This window comes from Mchenga conophoros, linkage group LG3, assembly GCF_057382185.1.
Source record: "Mchenga conophoros isolate Kocher_MC1m ecotype Shallow Benthic linkage group LG3, M_conophoros_male_GT1.1, whole genome shotgun sequence".
Classification (NCBI taxonomy): domain Eukaryota; kingdom Metazoa; phylum Chordata; class Actinopteri; order Cichliformes; family Cichlidae; genus Mchenga; species Mchenga conophoros.
Window position 1 is genome coordinate 46373847 of NC_140528.1, and position 16809 is coordinate 46390655.

The 16809-nt window shown below is 41.0% G+C and overlaps 1 long non-coding RNA gene across 1 annotated transcript; it reads right to left on the reverse strand.

Annotated features, from left to right (window-relative positions):
• Positions 1-5702: 5702 nt before the first annotated feature.
• Positions 5703-6151, reverse strand: LOC146579011 (uncharacterized). The gene is made up of 2 exons (XR_014891657.1): positions 5937-6151; positions 5703-5846 (listed from the first exon to the last, which is right to left on the reverse strand). It is a non-coding gene; the product is annotated as an uncharacterized LOC146579011 (long non-coding RNA).
• Between the last annotated feature and the right edge of the window lie 10658 nt (positions 6152-16809).

Genomic DNA, 16809 nt, shown 5'->3' on the forward strand with positions numbered 1-16809 from the left:
CAACCACAATATGGTTTCCATTTTGAAGAACTGTTGGCTCTGCTGATACACTCCTACTCATTTTTGTTTCTCAGCAGGTTGGCAGAGCTGACATTTTACAGATGAACTTGACTCCCTGCTGCTTCTGCCAACCAAGGTTAGGTTTGTTTGGCAATCGTGGCTCAAGAGTTGGCAGTTTGTCTTGTAATCAAAAGGTTGCCGGTTCGAGCCGCTGCTCAGACAGTCTCGGTTGCTGTGTCCTTGTGCAAGACACTTCACCCGTTGCCTACCGGTGGTGGTCAGAGCGCCAGTGTCCGGCAGCCTCGCTTTGGGGTCCTAAGGGACTAAGTAAAGCGCTATACAAATATAGGCCATTTGTTTTGGTATTCGTTTTCCACAGACCTCCGGGGATCTGATGACAACTCATCAGTGACACTTCTAAAATAATACTCGTGTCCAAGATGGCTTGTTTCACAACTTCACAGTTTTCAGTTACCAAAAGGCGAAGGTATTACAGAGAAGAAAAAAAAAACAGTGAGAACAAAAGAATAGCTTCCCACAAAGCTTTGTTGGTTGAAACACACCAGAAAAACAGCCATATGTCACATTTATAGGCAGGTCTCCTTTATTTTCTCATTTTGTTTTATTTCCTAATCTACACAAAAACGTTTGTTCTGCCTCTTGTAAGACGATGTGAAAAGTTGAGAAGGTTGAATTTTAACTGAATGGTCAAAATTCTTCTTTTAAGCAAACAGTTTTATGGACTTAACCAGTGAGTGAAAGTACGTTCAAAAACACACAAACAGAAAATGTACACTAATTAGAAGTTTCTACAATCCTTTCAATATGGACTTCATCATGTTTTGTAGCCCCGTAACATTCTCTTGGTCACTGGAGAGCTATCCAGGATTAGCTTGGGGTTTGGGCTTGGTCAACACCCACCGCTTTTCTATAGAAATTTAACCCATTAAACTCATTTTAATATCTGAACCTATGTACTTATTATTACCTAAACTTAGCTGGTCAGTTTTTCTTCCTACAACATAACCAAGTAGCTATAAATGCCTCAAACATACTGGAGCAGGATCATTACTTAATGTTTCTGAAATCAGTCTCCTGGAGAGGATACCACCTACTGGGACTATTAGACGCTCACATAGGCAACAACAGTGAGATGTGACAGGGAGGATCATCCTGTCTGATATGAACCCGAGTGTCATTCTGTTATTGCACTTCTGTGCCAACCACAGTTTGTCTATTACGAACACCATGTTCAGTCATACAGAGTATTTGTAACTGCATTATCATCTTATGTTTAGATTTGTCCAAGAAAATATGTTTCTTGGACATTCAGGTGAAGAAAGGAGTTGAAGTCTCAACTGATTGTCACCTGGCAGGAGTTGGATCAGGTGGTAGGGAAGGATGCTGGACAGGCCTGGTGCACCAATATGTAAAGTGAGGGTGCACTGGGAGTGTCTGGTGAATGCCTCGGTCTGTGAAATCCTTTCAATTTATTACTTGATCTCCAGACTGTTTTCTTTTAGTCATCCAGTGTAATTTACCTTTACACGTATCACACCATATTCCTTCACAGCTCCATTACAAAGCAAGTCACATCTCCTCACTGCCGTCTTCTGTTGTTATTATCAGCTCTGGTCATGCACAACCTTCAGCATTCACTTGTCTGGATGCGTCAGACATGACGCACACTCATTCATTGCATTCCTCCACCTTCTCTCTGTGCATTTATCCTGACTGCTCTTCTGTCGGATTCAAAACGTGAAAACATATTAGTCACGTCAGTGACATAGTTTCTCTTTGAATATATTGTGTAATGAGAAAAACACCAAAAAGTATTTTCTGCTGTAGCAAACAGTGTCGGTACTCTGCATTTATATTGGTTCTCTGTATTTACATTAGCTTCTCTTTCCTTTTGCATCATAACCAGTATCAGTCTGTTGTCAGTTCTGAAAATTGGAAAACACATGATGGATGGATCCGTGTGAAAATTGTAATTGAAATTCCTTATTATGAATGTGGTCATGGATCATATTGAGCATGGCGTTAATGTGTTTACATGCTCTGAGATTTTGGTAATCCCGTCATTCTATTAGAAGTGCAACATGTGTCTAATAAACCTGGCAAGGACATCAAGTCACACAGAGTCATGGTTGCTATTATTTCCCTTTCTTTACATGCTTAACCATCCTCAATGCAATTACCATAACAGCTGAAGGATGCATCATTTAAACAAGCTATCCTAGCTGTCACAGGGCAAGAGGGAGGTTATGGCCTGAGCAGGCCACCAGTCTGTTGTATATATAAGTTGTATATATAGGCATAGAATGGGTTAACATTATCTTCATGAGCAAGAAGGATAAAACTAAAGCAACTTACCTTAAACAGAATACTGCCTTGAAGTTTATCTGCTTTTCAAATGTGGTTAGAAATGGGTCATGCTGTTCTTGAATCCAATCACTTTGTGAATAAGATTCAGAATTTCAAAAGGCCAAAGGGCCCAAAATTTGGAATCTTCTGCTGTAAAGCAATCAATAAATGTAAAAATATGATCACTATTCATGTGGAGGCCTGAGGCCAAGAACACTGAGCTGATCCCTCCTGGCTGAGGAAACATTAACCCTCACTTAGCGGTACTGCTGGAGGAAGGCAGTAATGTTACTGGCAGCTGGCTGTTGCACTTGCATATATAAAAAACATATATTGGTCCCAAAAGGTTTGCTGAAATAAATTACACAGCCAAAGCAGCTCTATTAAGGTATTTATCTTGATTTAACTAACTTTTAATCACAGAAGCGACATTTACAAAGCCACAAGATTCACTTATTTTAAAAGGTAGGTCTGTGGTTTGGGGGTTTGGTCTGGGGACCACAAAGGACTGCCCACTCACTCAAGTGAGGCAGGTAATCCATGTAGCTGGCCTTGCCACACCTTCCTCTGGTTTGGGAAGGACATACAGTATTTTGGTAAAGTATCAAGAAGGTATGTACCAGACTATGGTGGACTCCGGTTGCACGCATACCCTTGTCCTGTTGAACCAGGCCTGTGGGGCCTTTTGAGGAGACACAATGCTTTTCCAAGCAAAAAAAAAAAAAAAAGAAGATGGTCAAATGGTGTGCCCAGACACTGCACAGTGATACCCCCATTTTGTGATGAATAGGCACAGATTGTATAAAGCTGTGACAATCACACTAAAACACCCAGTTGTTGATGCCAAAAAGCTGTTGGGAATTAATCTTCCAGATGGCTCATTATAACCCAATGGTTCTGCACATGGGATATGATAAAACTGTATCAAATTATGACCAAGAGGTTACGATCAGGTTTGTGTCACTGAGGCCCAGTGTTGGTCAAGTTACTTGAAAAAAAGTAATCACTAACTAATTACTGATTACTTCCTCCAAAAAGAAATCACATTACTTTACTGATTACTTATTTTCAAACGTAATTAATTACTTAGTTTTTTTAAAAACGATTTACAGCCTGAATAGGTGATAAAGCGATAGATCTTTCAGCCCAATTCTACTTTTTCTGCATAATCCATCATAGAAAATGTAATCAAATGAAAAAGTTTCTTTTTAAAACTTGTTTTATTAGTTTTAATCTTTTAACTTTATGCATCAAGCAAAAATTTAATTATATGCAACATTCTCTGACTTGAATAAATTAGTTTAACATTTAAACCTATTTTCTGCACATTCCAGCACATAAAATAAAAAATTTTTGTGTTTACACTCACTCTTTCAAATAGATGCAAGTAAAACACAGCAGAAAATAAATAAAGTCAAAGACTCAGCGGTCCTGTTGCTCTATTTTCACCTGTGAAGCAGGAGTGGGGTAGCTTAACACTGCTGTGTTAAGTTCGTTTTTGAATGGTGGGAGTCACCACTTGGACCCATATTTCTATCCTTCATGCTAAGCTAATCTGAATTCACTCTAACTACTGTTTAACACACATAGATTAACTGTATGTCAGTTTTTATGTCAAAAGGAATAATTAAATGGCACCTTCATGCTTAAAACTCAAAGTTAGACAAACCTTGTGAGGACTTTGTCCTCAGAATGCACCATGTGATCAGAGGCCTGCTTGTAAAATTCTTTCGGACTTGAAATTTTATTAGGCTTGCCATATTTAGTAAAATGTGCCAAATCAGTTTGGGAAGTCTTGATTGACAAAGCTGCTAGGAAGGCAACTCTGTTTGCAGTGACTGTCATCAGGACAATGATTTACTGTCAGTACACATGACACGCAGTGTGAAACACACCCCAAAGAGCTTTGTCATGGGAGAAGGCTTCACCAACATCAAGCTAATCTTTGGCGTTTGGTGTCAACAGATGAAGAGCGCCATTCTAGCTGCGATGGAAACACTTCACTATGAATTTAGCTTGCAGATATCAGTTTCAGAGCATATTGATTGTAGATGGGTAGGTTTGACTGATGCACAGCTATCTGCACCTACACAATGTAAAGCAATATGAACAAAAATCCTTATTTTAATGTAATAGAAGAGGAATGCATGTGAAGACATGTCTGCCTCTGAAATCAATGCAAGCAAGCGGAAGAGCTGCCTGTCTTGAAATGATGTTCAATCACGTCTCATAAAAGAGTTAAATCTTATTTCACAAAAGGAAAGATTCTCCTCGAAGGCTCGGGGCTACGGTAGAGCTTTTAAGGTAAATGATAGCAGGGGGCATTTGTTAGTTTACAAGGACCACCACACAGTTATAATATTATTTAAAGTCCTACTTTGAAATGAAAGTTCTCTGATGAGTTTTTGACAGCACTGCTTTATTACAGAAGTTCTTCAAATGAAAAAAACAAAAAAACAAGCTGGTGTCCTTTGAAATAGCTCATGCATTAGATGCTTGACTCATTTATTACGTCACTTATGTTTCTTGGGTCAAATCACAAATTCAGTCACATTTATTTCTCATTAAATGTACTGTTATCACTACGTGTTGGATACACTGTGTATGTTAACGCAGGTCAACAGCAAGCCAAGCTCAATTTTCATCAGCCAGAAAACTAAACTGATGGTGTATATAAAGATTCAGGACACAGGAGGGGAAGTTTAAACACGGATAGGCAGGTTTTCTGTACAATGTTTTTTCCCAACTGACTGCGGCTTCTGCTTCCCACAATCCATTGCGAACACAGATTACTCCTTCAATATAAGATACAACAAAAAAAAACTAATGCTGACTGTATAGAAAATATTTTTAACTAAATGATTCTTTTTTTAACATAAATTACCACAGATGAAATATGACATTTTTATCACTAAATTATTATGAACCATTTTTAATCTTTTACTTGCGACAGAACATTAAATCATTTTTATTAAAAACTGTTTTGTGTAATCTAGTGGGGATAACAAAACTGTCAAAGTCTTCTGAAATCTACAAAAACTAATAGTTCCAATATTTCAGTCCGAACTGCAGTATCAGATTGGCTAACCAACACTGTCAGTGCTAGTGTTTGAAATATTTCTCCTATAAAGATATATTATATGAAAAGTCAAGGAAATTTCCAAGGAGCTGAATGGTTCCTTCGCTGCTTCTGCACCATGGTCTAAAGTTCTGGAAAATAAAGGCAAAGTTCTAAATTTCTCATTTCTATAAAAAGTAACAAGACCAAAACATATATGTTTACAATTGTAGATTTGTCACGGACGAGAATGCGGTGGACTCAAGAGCAGACTCAATTTGCTTAGAACTGTGTATAATTTATTGAAAAGAACAAAACGTGAACGGAACTGGGTTTAACAAAAACCATACGCAGAAAACTAAAGGAAATCCGTGGGCGGAGAAACCGGCGTAGAGCACGGGGAGACTTCTAACGGGAACTTCTGTAAACACAGGGGAGAAATGTTACTGAATGGGAAACAAACGAGTAAGGGACAAAGGTACGGAGTGCCAGTGAATAGTCTTGGGCTTACTTGGCGACCCTAGTCATTTAACGGGGAAAAGGCTGCCAGGGGTGTATTCCAAAGAGGGTCAAGAGTGGAGAGTCCGGTCCAGATTTCGAAGAGATGGAGAATACAGACTGAAGGGCAGGCTGAGGAGAAGTGGAGTATATAATCCTCAGGCTCCGAGCAGATGGGAGGACAGGATGGAGACCAAAAACAGCACTACTGGTGAGTGCGATGGGTGGAGAATCTGAAGAATACAGGAAACAAAAACATATTAACCCAAGGTCCAGATATACAGAGTCAGAGCTCAGAGGAGGCCGAGTTTACCACAGATGGTAGCAGGACGAACTGGCGAGGAGTGGCAGGCCGTGCTGGCTTAAAAACCCTCTAGGTGGAGCCCCGGAGATTGACAACAGGTGATGAGCTGGCCAACTCCACTCCCAGGGACAAATGACAGGAACCTGGACCACGCCCAACCAGACACTCCCACAGCATATGACAAGATTGTTTGTGAAATGCTAGAGCACTCAACAAATTATAGCCAAACATACTTAAAAAGTTCCTATAATTCCATAAAGAACTACAAAGTGTTTAGGTACATTTAACCCTAGAACACTATCGCTAAAAATAGTAACACCATCACTAACGCCGGGTGATTTTTACCCAATATAACAAAAAGTACTTGTCATCAAAATATATAAAATATATAACAACACATGACAAATTAGAGTGGTTTTCTTTTATTTTCAGCTGTGCCATATCTAACAAAATGGAGAAAAAAAAGTTTCATGGGGGGACCTTAAAAAATGCTCCAAAATTTCTGGAAAATTAGCAGTTGGAGAACAAAACAAACCCTAAAGAATCAGAATCAGAATACTTTATTGATCCCTGGGGGAAATTATTTATTGTTACAGTGCTCCATTTTAAACCAACATTAAGACAAGACAGACAATACACTAACTAAGAATAGTATAATATATACATATATATACATACATACATACATAAGTCACTCATAAATAAATAGTTGGAAAAGAAACATGTGTAGCTGTAGTAGCAAACAGTGTGTTAAGTGGATGCGTTGTACAGGGAGATGGCCACAGGCAGGAACGATTTCTGTGTCGTTCAGTGGTGCTTTTCGGTAATCTCAGTCTCTCACTGAACGAGCTCCTGTGACTGACCAGCATGTCATGGAGTGGGTGGGAGGTGTTATCCAACATTGTCTTTATCTTGGACAGCATCTGCCTCTCCGACACCACCTTGAGGGAGTCCAGCTCCATCCCCACAACATTGCTGGCCTTACGGATTAGTTTATTAAGTCTGTTGGCATCTGCGACTCTCAGCCTGCTCCCCCAGCATGTAACAGCATAGAGGATCGCCACAACAGACTCATAGAAAATCCTGAGCATTTTCTGGCAGATGTTGAAGGACCTCAGTCGCCTCAAAAAATAGAGACGACTCTGGCCCTTCCTGTAAAGTGCTGTGGTGTTTTTAGCCCAGTCCAGTTTATTGTCAATGTGTACTCCAAGGTATTTATAGTCCTCCACAATGTCAACACTGACCCCCTGGATTGAAACAGGGGTCAAGTGTTTCCTGGTCTTCCTGAAGTCCACGATCAGTTCCTTGGTCTTTGCCACGTTGAGCTGCAGATGATTCTGCTCACACCACGTGACAAAGGAGTCGACCACAGCCCGGTACTCCATCTCATCATCCCTGCTGATGCATCCAACCACCGCAGAGTCATCAGAAAACTTCTGAAGATGGCAGGTCTCTGTGCAGTGGCTGAAGTCTGTGGTGTAGAGGGTGAAGAGGAAGGGGGAGAGGACAGTCCCCTGTGGTGCCCCTGTGTTGCTGATCACCTTGTCAGACACACACTGTGGGAGACGTACATATTGTGGTCTTCCTGTCAGGTAATCAACAATCCAGGACACCAGAGAAGCATCCACCTGCATCGCTGCTAACTTATCACCCAGGAGGGTCGGCCTGATGGTGTTGAAAGCACTGGAAAAGTCAAAAAACATGACCCTCACAGTGCTCGCCGGCTGGTCCAGATGGGTGTAGACACGATTGAGCAGGTAGATGATGGCGTCCTCAGTTCCGAGACGAGGCTGATAAGTGAACTGAAGGGGATCCAGGTGTGGTCTTACTATGGGTCGCAGCTGGTCCAGGATGAGCCTTTCCAGGGTCTTCATGATGTGGGAGGTCAGTGCCACGGGCCTGTAATCCTGGGGGCCACTGGGACGTGGCGTCTTTGGTACAGGGACGAGGCATGGTGTCTTCCACATCACCGGGACCCTCTGCAGACTCAAACTCAGCATAAACAGTTTATGAAAGACTCCACACAGCTGGGGGGCACAGGTCTTGAGGACGAGGGGACTCACTCCGTCTGGTCCAGCAGACTTGCCTGAGTGAAGTCTCCTCATTTGCATCTCAACCTGGTATTGAGTGAAGGTGATGGGTGGGGGAGGGATTCCAGGCTGACTACAGGTGAGGTTGTGGGGGTGGGAGCAGACACTGTGGTGTCGAATCTATTGAAAAACAGATTCAACTCGTTGGCTCTATTCTCACCTCCCTCAGTTCCCCTGCTGTTGGTTGGCCTGAACCCAGTGATGGTCTTCATGCCCCTCCACACCTCTCTCATGCTGTTCTGCTGGAGTTTCCACTGTATGCATCCTTGACGTTAGCATACAGTAAGTCTAAAGTTTTCTCTCCCCTGGTGGGACAGTCCACATATTGTTTGAATGTTGGTAGTGTATTGTCCAGTGATACATGGTTGAAGTCACCCGAGATCACAATAAAGGCACTCGGGTGTTGAGTCTGTAACCGAGCTATGGCAGAGTGGATAGTGTCACATGCAGCTGTGGGGTTAGCAGAGGGGGGAACATAAACAGCCACCAAGATGACGTGAATATAATGATGCTGGAAACTTGGTCTTTGGTCCACCCATTCCTGGGATATTTGAGTCTTCCCTGGTGAAGGCACAGTCTCCTTGACACGCGAACAGCTGCAGGAGAGAGAAACAAAAAAATGGCATTTTTTGAGTGGGTAAAAATGACCAGTTGACTAAAATATTTTTTTTAACCATATGAATTCACTTGGAAATCACCACTTGTTGATATTTATTCATAACCACTGCACTAAATAAGGATAACATGCAAATTCCAGGACCACTCTTACTTACCTATTCCTTACATGCAGTCAGTACACACAGGGTAGTAATGGCGTGGACACACCGGTCGACGGCAGACATGGCACCTGTATCCCGTCTTCCTGTCCAAGCCTGTGGGGCAGTCAGCACACCTCACTAAGGGACCACTGCTTTCTGCTGCCACTGGTCCTGCCTCGCCTTCAAGAGTGCCAGGGGTAGGGATGTCGAGCACGCTACAGATCAGGACTCTGAGTTGACGTGACAGATTTGAAGAGGGGAGCCTCTGCTCTGCCCATGGTTTGATGAGTGCCAATGCCAAAGCCTGCATATAAGGCCTCTTCTGCATTTGGTTTTCATCTCTCTTCATTGCATTCTCATTGTGAATGATCCATGAGTTTATCACACCAGCATTGATCATGCCATAGAACACGCAAAGGGGCCATCTCTTGGTTTTTCTTCCACAACCATAGTGAGCGCACATCTGGCCAAAAGTATCGACACCTCCCTTTGTTTTGTTGTAAAATTCAATCACTTCGGGCTTACGAGTGGGTCCTATGCTTGGTTGTGTATGCATGGATGACAGGAGCAGTACAACCTTCTTTTTTGAAGCTTTGTCAGGGAGGAAGGACACCAAGGTTAGTTCTTTCGTAAAGAGAAATGCACTGGAGCCTGGCGCGTGATTTTCTTTAACTTTCATCCCTTGTGGGATCTCCCTTTTGTTTGCTTTTATTGTTCCCACTAAGGTCATGCCACAGCTAGCTACATAACATAGCTTTTAGATAAAAAAAAGAAAAGAAAAAGAAATCTAATCAGCTAACAATTGCCAAGTTAAACAAACCTTACCTATGTGTTACTCACTAGCTGGGATGCCAAAGACACTAAACCTGCAACAGGGTGACGGCTGTAGTTGAAGAGGTACAGTAGAGTACGCTTGGGGAGTGTGATCGTGTGTACAACGTCTCTTTATGTCTGTCTCCACGTTGGTTGAGTGTGGAGTAAGTGCATATGAGAGCATGAGGGTGGGAATGGATGTTTGTATCTGTGTGTGCCTGTATGTCTGTGTCTATATGTCAGGTTGGGTGTCAGGCGCCACCTCTCTGGGGACATCTCAGGCCCTCCAAGGTTTGGAGGCCTATCTCCCCGTACCACCACTTCCCCTGCCAGTGGCGGACCCCCTCAGACATCGGTGCGTTGGTGGTTCTTTGTGTCCGGGGATGGGCGTCCAGGTACACACCGGCTCACTCCTTGGCGGCCGCTTATCGGGGCCTGGAGCCTGGGGCTCGCTCGGGCCACTTCGGAGGTGGGGTGCCCCCGGCCTCTCGGCCTGGGGCTCGGTCACTCAGGCGCAGCTGGCTACCGGCGGAGCTCACGGGCGCGTCACTGCAACTCCCCCTGGCTTCTGCTCCGCGGCTGCTGAGTGAGCCCTCATCTGGGACTCTCCTCAGCTCTTTCCGGGACAGTGGCGCAGCTGCCCCTCTGTTGGTCTTCCTTGGTCTCTTGTGTTCTGGGGGCCTCTGGATGTCTGGAGTTTTGATCTCCTCCACACCTGCTTCACGCCCTGGAGGACGGGGCTGTGGCCCCCCCACACCCTCTAGCAGATTATTACATGAAGGAACCTTTAAAAAAAAACAAAAAACAAGCGCGTCCATGCTCACAGGTGTACACACGGGTGATCACACCCACAAACTACACCCTTTTTGGCTCCTACCTCAAAGCACACTGTGTTCTGTTGATCTTATGTGCTGCACAATAATGTTTAACATTTAGTATTTACTGTCATATTCCCATATATCATTGTGATGTTGTTTATTCTATTACTCTTGTTCTCTTCTGCTTGCTTTCTTTTTTCTTTCTCAGCAGGTGATCCAGGTGATTGATATATGCATTTTTTTTCTCTGCCCGTTCTGTTGGTTTTTGTCTTTTGCCCTTCTCCCCCGTCCTTCTTCTCAGCTGTTTCTCTTTCCCTCTTTCTTTCTCCCCTTCTTTCCCCCAGTCAAGTCTGTCCCGTATTCAGTAAGTGAAAATAAAATAAACAATAAAAGGTGAATCAAATGGACCATTACGGCAAGGCTGGGATGGTCAGTTTGGTAAAGTAAATCCGTTGGGCATCTTTCTTTGCCTTTAGACAACAATTCTGATGGCAAAAGAGCCAAACGGGACAGGCCAAAAAAAAAAAAAAAAAAAAAGAAGAGGTACAGTAAATATGGTGAGCCTGAATGTTGTCACCCTTGAAATGCGGCAAGATCGCCTGATTTTATACACTAACACTATCACCAGGTGAAATCCACCCAAAACCTACTTTATCCTCTATCACTATTGCCGGGTGAAATTCACCCGAACACATGCCTGTAGGAAAAAGCGGGATTTGGGGTAGGGAAACACCCACGCCTTCAAAGACGTCAAAGACAATGCTGAAGCTACCCAGGGATCCACCACACTCAGACAAACGCAACATATTGAAAATTATGTAAATACATTTGCTCGGGTGAAAATCACCCGGCGATAGTGTTCTAGGGTTAAAAGAATATCACAATCTCAAATGTTGTCTTTGGGGGGCAACATTAACTATAATAACCTCTTGTAGTTGAGATTAAATATTCATAGTAACTAGAATTATGACTTTCTTTAATGCAATTGAAATGAGAAATTAGCCATTATTTGTGTTGTACTCATGGTTCTTTCTCCCTGTCACCCAAATTGAGCAAAAGTGGTTAAAATTCTTCAACAGAGATTTTTTTTGTATTGGAAAGTCTAACAAGGACATCCAAGTTCACCGAGTAGACGACACAACTTTCATTCTGAACAACAACCTTTTATGATATCTACCTGCTTTCACATGAAAAAAACTGTTAGGAAGCCTCGCTGATGTAAGCAACCAGGGTAATCTTCTTATGCATCTCACAAATATAAACCTCTTAACTTATGTTCAGTTTTGTCATATTAAACTCTAAGCTAAACACATTTAAATTGTTTGTCTGCTGCTGACAAACACAAGCAGATTGTTGGATATCACTCAGCTCTCTCACATGCTGATTCTCATTGAAAAAAGGGAAACTGCACATGTTCATTCATTGGTTGGATGAATAAAAGTCAGACTGCAATGCACAGGTTTCATTTGCGAAATAACATCCATCTGTCTCAAATAGCAAGTAGGTGCTGCAATTGAACTGACTGCAACTTATTATTTTCTGTATAAAAAAATACAATTTCTGATGAGACACCTCATGGGGAAATAGATTCACAACAATGAACACCATGGGAACAGTGTTATATGACAACAGCAATAAACAGTGAAAGCAAGAAATAGCACACATCTGTACCACAGAAAGTAATGGGAATGCCCATGTGCATGTTTCAGCACATTCCCTGTAAATTGCTGGTTGGTTCAGAGTGCTGTCATCCACACTCTGAATCGGTTTAAATTGGTGCCTTTCAAGCTGTCCATAATTATGAACATAATAATTATCCATAATTTATCCATTTAAGCTACACCTGCATTCATATCTGTACCTCTAACATAATCGGTTCAGGGCATTTACAGGATCCAGTTTGAACACAAATGTCACCACTCCAGCAACATTTAACCTGCCTTCTTTTGGAAATAATTTATTCATTAATTATTTTATCTATTTATCTGTTTTTCCTTACCCACTAGAGACAAAATTTCAGGAGTGGGACCACACCTCCATACACGCCCCTTCCTGTTCTTTGTTCTTGTTTCCATGCCCCACCCTCCCACTTTTTTGAATTCATTCACTTCTCACAATTCATTCACACTGGGATCTGCCCGGCCTGGGAGCCACTGCCAGTCCGATCTGACACCTTTCCCACACCACACCGTCAATTTGTGCTCAAGCTATTTGCCATTATCTGCTGAAATTGACCTAAATGAGAATATGAATTACCCGTTATTGTTACTTTTGCTCGTTTTTCTAATGTGTGTATGGAAGTTTGTATGGTGTAATAAATGGATGATTGTATGTTAGTATCTGTTTACATTTGTATAACAAGTGTTCTACAAATAAAATATTATTATATTTATATTTTTTAACAGGCATTGACATCCCAGCAGTATCGCTACAATTGGTTTAAATCTGGTGCTTTTAGTTTCTCTCTGAAAGGATGTTTGTTTCTAAGTGTTTTTTTTTTTTTTTTAACTTATGGCCACATGTTACCATTGGCAAACTTCTCCAAACAAGTGATGGCAGCTCCCAATTTTCTAGCTGGATGCTGAATATAAACACTGGGGCAACACTTATATCTGCATGCATGAATAAATGACAGGAATGAAAATGGGACCAGCTATGAGGAACGCCTGGATGCGAGTCATTAAAATAACTTGTTTACCATTATTATGCATAAAACTAGCTTATAGAGTAACTTCACCATAATGCCATAACAGGTCTGTCTTAGTTCATTTTGTCTTACGTCTCGGCTCCCCTGATTCTAACTTGGACTTGGCCTGCATGAGAATCTTTGTTCCCTTACTGATTTATACTGAAGCTTAGTTTGCTCAAGTGTCCTGTTTTTACTTCCTGCCTTTCATTTTGTTGCCTTATTTCTGCTCCACCATCATTGGTCCCACCAATTTAATTTAGTTCTAGTTTTACTGATAAACTCTGCCTTTATCCCCCATCATGCAGACCCTGGAAACCTCCAGCGGGAGGGAAAATAGATAAATAGATGAAAAAACAGATATTGCCTATCTCCAGAGTGATCGGTTCCTGGAAGTTGCAAGGTGAAATTAGTCACAAGTCATATACAGTGTTGTACCAAAAACCTCTGTGCAATTGCTCTGGTTGCTAGCAAATTGCTGCAGCTGATTGTAGTTTGCATGAACGGTGCTGCTAATGCTCACTGAGTCGTGTGAAACTGTGTGAAAAGTGAGACACAAAATGTGTTGGTTGCCACAAGAAGCCATACATTTGAAGCTAATAGGTCTCCTGTTCCTGGTGTGTCACATCTTTCATAGTGCACATAGTGTTTCTTCCAAAGTATGATCAATTTTGGCAATCCACAAGCAATCATAATGATCACAAGAGGGATTTTACATTAATCCTCCAGTTTTTCCATGTGTAGTTCAAGCATGTGTTCCTTGAGATCTTCATTTTTTTCCATGTTTTCTCAGTTTAGGTACAGTTTTTGTGCTTCTGGTTTTTAGTTTTTATCTACCTCTGACCTGCATGTGATCTGCAGTACATGTTGTTCAATTTCATTGTCAGAATTCTTAACTTCCCCCTACAATCTAGATTAATCACACTTTAGAATAGTTTTCATCTGTAGCATTTTTCAATCTACTTTTAATCAAGCTGTACTTTAGACTGCAGTGTAAACATTTAATAGGAACTGGAATATGTGTGCATTTTGAAAGACTTGGTTCTTTTGTCAGTTTTTCCATCTCAGTCTTTGCGATGGCAAACATTTCACGACAGCTCTGATTTTGCTTTCTTTTTGCTTTCATCTTTTAACAGTGGGTTGTCACTGAAGGCTTTTAGGTCTTGTTCTTGTTAAAGAAACAAACACTAGTTCTACTTAACATGCAGTTATTTGATTAAGGCATGACGGAGTAAAGCTGAGCCCAGAAAGCTGAATCTCAGAAGAAAATGAACATATTAAAGTATCGTGGCAAAACTGTCAAAAGAGATATTTTATTTTGGATCTCTGGATTGTGTCTGACAAAATGCATCCAGTCTATACAGCAGAACAGGGGAAGGACTCTGCTTACAAAACACCTCCTTTCCTGCAGGCGGAAAGTTGCATATTGTGGCACTTGAAAAGAAAGTGTCTTCTCTTTTCTCTTGGTCTCTCTCGCTCTTCCTTTTCACCGTCTCCAGCTGTCATCATCGTCATCTGTGGAGCTTTTCTGTGTTTTAATCCCAGACACTGTGACTGGCACGCTCATTACAGCGAGGCTTCAAACGCTGACGAGGAAAAGAATCGACTGTGCTGGAGTGGTGACAAATATAGCTCTCTGCAGCCAGACGCATTACAAAGTTTTCAACAGAGGTACTAGGAGAGGTTTTCTATGTGTTCCCATTAAAAATGTGTCAGAGAGTTATTCTCAGCATTTGTGACAACCGTGGGAAATGAAATTCCCTTGTACTGAGTGGTGAATATTAGAGCGTCCAAAAAACTGTCTGATGGAAAGTAAGACTGTGTGCGACCTGTGTTATATAACTGTGTATGAGTGAGTGTGCTGGGTAGATGAAACCTTAAGTCTGATATTCACACTCGGCTGGTGGTCCTGACAAGAGTAATCTGTCTTCTGACAGGACACGAAGCACCACAACGTATTCAGGCCACTGGAAAGTCCTGCAAATTTCTGAGAAAAACAAGGAATGGCAGACCAAATATTAAAGTTCACTTCAGTTCAGTTTCATATTTGTGCAATTTTTTTTTAACTTGATGTTGATCTTCTAATGAAATTTTGCAGTATTTTAAATCTGTGCCATCTAGGACTTGTTAGAGCTAAAGAAAAAAACTATTGCTTACTATGTAAATCACCTTTTATCTTAAGACACTTAACATCTGATGTTTCATGTGTAGTGATGATGCTCATGATGATAGCAAAATAACCAAACTCGTCTTTTCTGCAACTTTACAAAACAAGGTAAATACAATGTATTTTACTAAAGCAGCTATTACATTACTAGAGCTAACATTTGAGAATGTAAATAATAGTTTGACTTGTAACATTGTGTTAATGGGGCCTTGGCCTTATGGTTTTTTCCTTGATATTACCTGATGTGAGTTGAAAAAAAAATAGAGGATGTCACAAAGTGTCAAACTTACAAGGAATCAATTCATTGCAATAGTCATTGCGTGTAGGATCAACATTAATTCTAGTAAAAGCTTCTTTGACATGGCTTCATTAATGGTTCAGTCTATCGTCTCTGCTCATCCCATCAGAGTCCTGAAAAACCACATAACCCATAAAGAGTACAGTTTCCTACATCTTTATTTTGCTTTCTAGTGGAATTATGCCTTTTCCATTTCGACTTTTTAACCAGTATATCTTACCACAACAATTAACATCTGTCCTTTATTTTTTATTAAAATGTTAAAGTAGGTATAGCTAGGTATAGTTTTTTTTCCTTTAAGCAGATTAAGACTTTTATTCATTACTTTGATAATGCTTCTGTTATTCTTCTGATGAGAAAAAGAAATAGAAATATTTCAAATGGGATTACAAAAATAAAAAATGCTGGACGTTTGTAAAGTCATGCTGCTATTTTGAAGAGCTAATAGCTAGTAACATACACACACACACACACACACACACACACACAGAACAAGGCACTGTAACTGGAAATGTACCATAGACTGTATAAATGGACTGTATATGGATGTAGCCACCATCAAGCCATACAAAGGTCCTATTACAAAGCCTAGACTGAGTATTTTATCTGTTTATCTGATTCACTGGTAACAAGCCAATAAATATATCCACAGTAATCCTCTTTTCTGACTCTCAGGATGACTATTTAGAGAATGGACTTCATGGTTTATGGAATATGATCTGAAATGAGTAACTGAGAGTATGCAATCATCTGAAATTATTTAGACAGCTCAGGGTTGAGGGCCATTTCCCATAGATTTCTAAATGACGTCAACTTTTGCATACAGGCTTGTTTTGAGCTACTAGAACAATAATTGTTTTGTCTAGATTTTATGTTGTACAAGTGTATGGCTTTGGTGAACTGGATAAAGAAATATATAATAAGTTGACTTAATTTAAAAAGAAAATGCAGG